Source organism: Scyliorhinus canicula, chromosome 14 (genome assembly GCF_902713615.1).
Source record: "Scyliorhinus canicula chromosome 14, sScyCan1.1, whole genome shotgun sequence".
NCBI classification, from domain to species: Eukaryota; Metazoa; Chordata; class Chondrichthyes; order Carcharhiniformes; family Scyliorhinidae; genus Scyliorhinus; species Scyliorhinus canicula.
The window spans coordinates 103,412,046-103,417,683 of NC_052159.1; the positions used below are offsets into that span (position 1 = coordinate 103,412,046).

At 44.7% G+C, this 5,638-nt stretch overlaps 1 non-coding gene across 1 annotated transcript; it reads left to right on the top strand.

Moving 5' to 3' along the window:
- The first annotated feature begins 2,891 nt into the window (after positions 1 to 2,891).
- Positions 2,892 to 2,963, top strand: trnah-gug. The gene has a single exon. It is a non-coding gene; the product is annotated as a tRNA-His (tRNA).
- Positions 2,964 to 5,638: the final 2,675 nt, after the last annotated feature.

A 5,638-nucleotide genomic window follows, 5' to 3' on the forward strand; every position in this document is an offset into this window, starting at 1 on the left:
GGGCCTCGTTAAGTGGAAGAATTAATGTTGAATGGCATTGCCGGCCTTGCTGGGCAGAGCGGCGGGAAGCTCGCGACAGTTCCTGCTCGCTACCACACTTAGACATCTTTCTGGAGAACCCCGCCCAGTGTTAACGTTTTGATTCTGTATGTCTCTTTGAAGAAGAAGCAGCATTTTCTATTTTTATCAGATAAGTAAAAGCTTTCCCAATTGTCTTTCAGTAATATGGGCAAAAATAAAATGGGGAAAATACATTTTAAAATGTTAATTGTGTTAATCGTATTCCTTTGTTGTATTATAGAAAAAGCCTGACTGGTCACCTTCGCAAGCACTTGAAGCTTTCTGAAGATGAATTGACAGATTATTTTTAAAATTTGGGTGGCACGGTTTCACAGTGGTTAGCACTGCAACCTCACAGTGCCAGGGATTTGAGATTGATTCCGGTCCCAGGTGACTGCCTGTGTGGAGTTTCTACGTTCTCTCTGTGCCTGCGTGAGTTTCCTCCGGGTGCTCCGGTTTCCTCCCACAGTTCTAAGAGGTGCAGGTTAGGTGGTTTGGCCATACTAAATTGCCCCTTAGTGTCCAAATGTTGGGTTAGCTGGGGTTACAGGGTAATGGGGATAGCACAGGGGATTGGGCCTAGGTATGCTGCTCTCTCAAAGGGAATGTGCAAACCCAATAGACTAAAGGACTTCCTCTGCACTGTAGGAATTCTATGATTCTAATACAATGTAAAATTTTGTATTGTGGTTGATGTGAATGGTGTTCCATAAATAGCACACTGAAATGTTTGTGAAATGTCAATGCAGAACAAAGTTGGAGGATTCAGTTCACTCTGATCGAGGAGAGTTGAAGTGCTAAAGTTCTTTCCTGTTTCTGTAAAGCCACCCCTTTGAGCTAAAACAGTTCTTGGTTTCAAATAAAAAATTTCAAATATTTTGTTTTCAAAAAAGAATCAACATGATTTACTCTTTATTTGTCATCTTATAGTTGCACAATGGTGACCAATGTCTGCATGTTCCTTGCTTGAGAAAATCACGCAGACTTAAAACCTCATTGGAAATTAAAAATCATGCAAAAGCTAATCTTCACTCATTATCAATTACAAACACATACATGAAACTTGAATATGAAAAAAACAACTTTTTTGTGCATAAGCATTTTAAGCAAATTTGAAGCAAACCTGATCTGTTCAAGCAGCATCCCCTGTTCAAAGATAAAATGGAAATACTTTTTATCTATTCTATTATTTGATGTTTGTACAATCCTTGTTCTTCCATTCAATTGGATTGAATGGAATCCAACCACCTGATATTTATCTTCCTTTAACTTTACATTTATCCCTGAACATTTGTTCAGTTTGCCATGAATGCTTTCATTTCTATGCTTTCAAATCGAGAAGTTCCTGAAATGCTGAGAATATTCCCCCACGCAGTATTTATGAAGATTATGTGAAAAATATCAGAGGCCTTGGAAAATCTATTTCATGTTTAGTTTGTGTTATCCCAGTGATCTGGTCATCCGGCAACCATGACAAATACCATTTCAGGGCAAAATGTGCTGTGTTTGTATAAAATAAATAAGCCATGTATATTCAACTCTAAATACCTAAATTCAGATATTGTAAGGTGTGATTATAGTTTCTGGACAAAATGTTCAACTATTTGGTTAAAACTAAATGAGTAATTTGGTGATTTCCAAAATGAAATATACTCACTGCACATTATTCCTATATTACATATTCAGGCATGACAAGCAAACAATGAAATTCCTCCAAGGCACATCTCTCCATGCAAACGTCAGTAGGCTAAGTGGGTAAACCCTGACAAAAAACCTAGTGCTGGATTCTCCGATTCTGGAGTTATGTCCCCACGCTGGCTTGGGAACGATGGCATTTTATTCCAGAAAAACTGGCACAAACGGCCACTGATTCCCAGTTTCGCTGGGGGCTTGGAGGACGGCAGCATAGAGCTCCCAGCTCTAGCTGCCGGTACGCCCCGGAGAATTGCCGGGTCCGTGGCCATGCATGTGCACGCCAGCAGCCTGCAGCCGTCCGTGAAATAGTCCACCCCTTCAGCCGGCTTGCGTGCCCCGGACAGTGCGTCCAGCCCCGAATAATGTCCCTCCCTGTTCGCGGATCGGCCCTCGCCCGACTGTGGCGGGGCTGGACTGAGTCCACAGCCGCCACGCCAAATTCCCGACGGGTAAGACCATGACAGACCCATGCCATCGGGAACTCGGCTGGTCGGTGGCGGAGTATCGGGGCGGGCCTCAGGCAATGTCCTGAGGCTCTCGATACTCTCCGAGTACGCCGCTTTGGAGGGGCAGAGCATCGCAAAAACGGCGCCTCACCCGATTTTGGCGGAAACATGGATTCTCCGGCCGGTCGCTGAACGGGATTCTGGAGTCGGCGACCGGAGATCCAACCCCTAGAGTGGAGCCCAAAGGCAGACTGATGCCCAACTCTGTTACCTTTCTGGCAACTTCTGCAATCAAGGGGGAACCATATGTAGTGTCCTGCCCCATTTGGACATAACCCGGGAGGTTGAGAGGGTGCCTGCCCCTGACATTTGGGCAGCTCAAAGTCTCTGTACATTTCGCCAGGCTTGCATCTGGAACGGACATTCCAATTTCACTGAACACATAATCAATCACCAGGTCGCAAACCATTGCCTTACAAGATGGGTGGTTCTAAAGGGCTGTCAAACAATGTAAAATTCTAATTTTGGGAAAATGGAGCGGTCACAATTTTAGCTGATGAAGGCTGAAACCTTTTAAATTCTTTGCCACCAATTCCTACGGACATTGCACAAAATCAATTTCTGTCACGCTGAAAGCATTTTCTGTTAGGACATGGAACTGCACAATGAGATTAACGGCCCATGTAGCACGCCGTGATCGTATAGTGGTTAGTACTCTGCGTTGTGGCCGCAGCAACCTCGGTTCGAATCCGAGTCACGGCATTGCGGATAAGCAATGACACGGCAATGGGTCTTTGTTTGGGGCCTCACGGTAGCATGGTGGTTAGCATCAATGCTTCACAGCTCCAGGGTCCCAGGTTCGATTCCCGGCTGGGTCACTGTCTGTGTGGAGTCTGCACGTCCTCCCCGTGTGTGCGTGGGTTTCCTCCGGGTGCTCCGGTTTCCTCCCACAGTCCAAAGATGTGCGGGTTAGGTGGATTGGCCATGCTAAATTGCCCGTAGTGTAAGGTTAATGGGGGGATTGTTGGGTTATGGGTATACGGGTTACGTGGGTTTAAGTAGGGTGATCATTGTTCGGCACAACATCGAGGGCCGAAGGGCCTGTTCTGTGCTGTACTGTTCTATGTTCTATGTTCTAATGATGTGCTCTGGGCGGAGAAACAATTTAAATACGCAGTGTCGATTTTTCAGGAAACCTTCCCATTATATGCATCATGACTTGATACATGAAGTACTGCCACTGCGGATGATGAGTTGTAGCACCCTCAGAATCCAGTATTTTCCAGGGATCAAAGGTTTTTTCGCACTTGGATGCATGGTTATTCTCAGAGTAATTGTAGTCTATCCTTGACCATGACAAAAACAAACAAACGTGAAGCATTTAGGGCACCTTTACCGTTGAAGAGTATCAATTCCTTGTCACAGAAACATTCACTTTTAAACAGAAGCATTTTCCATATGTAATAGTAAATTCTGTATAGATTTTGTTCTGGCCACGAGTCAGAGATAACAGCTGTACATTGATGGGTTCATTGAACCTCATGTGTTTGTTGGCCAGGATGATAACCAGAGGGAATATCTTATAATTATAACATTTTAGGTCATCTTCTGTATGAGAGCAATTTCTAATCTCATCTTTGGAGGTCATATGACCCCTCAGGTATCCTGTCGTGAGCATTTCATATACAGAGGGAACGTTTGACAAAAAAGAAAAAAATGTCTTGTACCCCCGATGAAAGCAGCTGTTATCATCAGCTGTCTGTGCCACACAACAAAAATCCCATTGGACAGGGTTTCTGTGTGGAACAAGTTACCTTGCACACAGCTACTAATTCCTAAAATTACAGGGTCGAGAGAATAAGATTGGACGCATGCACCTGTCTGACCCTTAATTGCCAAAGCTCAGACACACTAGAATGAGGAACCAATTTATAACCTATTAGAACATAGAACATAGAACAGTACAGCACAGAACAGGCCCTTCGGCCCTCAATGTTGTGCCGAGCCATGATCACCCTACTCAAACTCACGTATCCACCCTATACCCGTAACCCAACAACCCCACCTTACTTTTTTATTAGGACACTACGGGCAATTTAGCATGGCCAATCCACCTAACCCGCACATCTTTGGACTGTGGGAGGAAACCGGAGCACCCAGAGGAAACCCACGCACACAGGGGGAGGACGTGCAGACTCCACACAGACAGTGACCCAGCTGGGAATCGAACCTGGGACCCTGGAGCTGTGAAGCATTTATGCTAACCACCATGCTACCCTGCTGCCCCTATTCTTCACTATAATGTCCACTATACCATGGAATTCTACCACACTACGCAACGATATATTATTTATGCAGAAAGAAAAATTTGCATTTGTCTTAACTATTTTAATGATCTCAGGCCTTTGCAAAGTCAATAACATATCATTGACATGTTGTCACCATTGTAAACTAGGGAAACACGGTGGCCATTTTGTGTACAGCAAGCCCAGTCAACCTACCATGTGATAATGGCAAGCTCATTTGTTTTAGTGATGCTGGTTTAGGGATAAACATGTGCTAAGGTATAGAAGACAATAGAAGACAATAGGACATTACAGCGCAGTACAGATCCTTCGGCCCTTGATGTTGCACCAACCTGTGAAACCAATCTAAAGCCCATCTACACTATTCCATTATCACCCATATGTTTATCCAATGACCATTTAAATGCCCTTAATGTTGGCGAGTCCACTACTGTTGCAGGCAGGGCATTCCACGCCCCTACTGCTCTCTGAGTAAAGAACCTTCCTCTGACATCTGTCCTATATCTATTCCCGCTCAATTTAAAGCTATGTCCCCTCGTGCCAGCCATCACTATCCGAGGTAAAAGGCTCTCCCTGTCCACCCTATCTAATCCTCTGATCATCTTGTATGCCTCGATTAAGTCCCCTCTTAACCTTCTTCCCTCTAACGAAAACAGCCTCAAGTCCCTCAGCCTTTCCTCATAAGATTTTCCCTCCATACCAGGCAACATCCTGGTAAATCTCCTCTGCACCCTTTCCAATGCTTCCACATCCTTCCTACAATGCGGAGACCAGAACTGCATGCAATACTCCAAATGCGGCCGCACCAGAGTTTTGTACACCTGCAACATGACCTCATGGCTCTGAAACTCAATCCCTCTACCAATAAAAGCAAACACACCGTATGCCTTCTTAACAACACTATCAGCCTGGGTGGCAACTTTCAGGGATCAAAGTACATGGACATCGAGATCTCTCTGCTCATTCACACTACCAAGAATCTTACCATTAGCCCAGTACTCTGTATTCCTGTTACTCCTTCCAAAATGAATCACCTCACACTTTTCTGCATTAAACACCATTTGCCACTTCTCAGCCCAGCTCTGCAGCTTATCTATGTCCCTCTGTAACCTGCAACATCCTTCCACACTG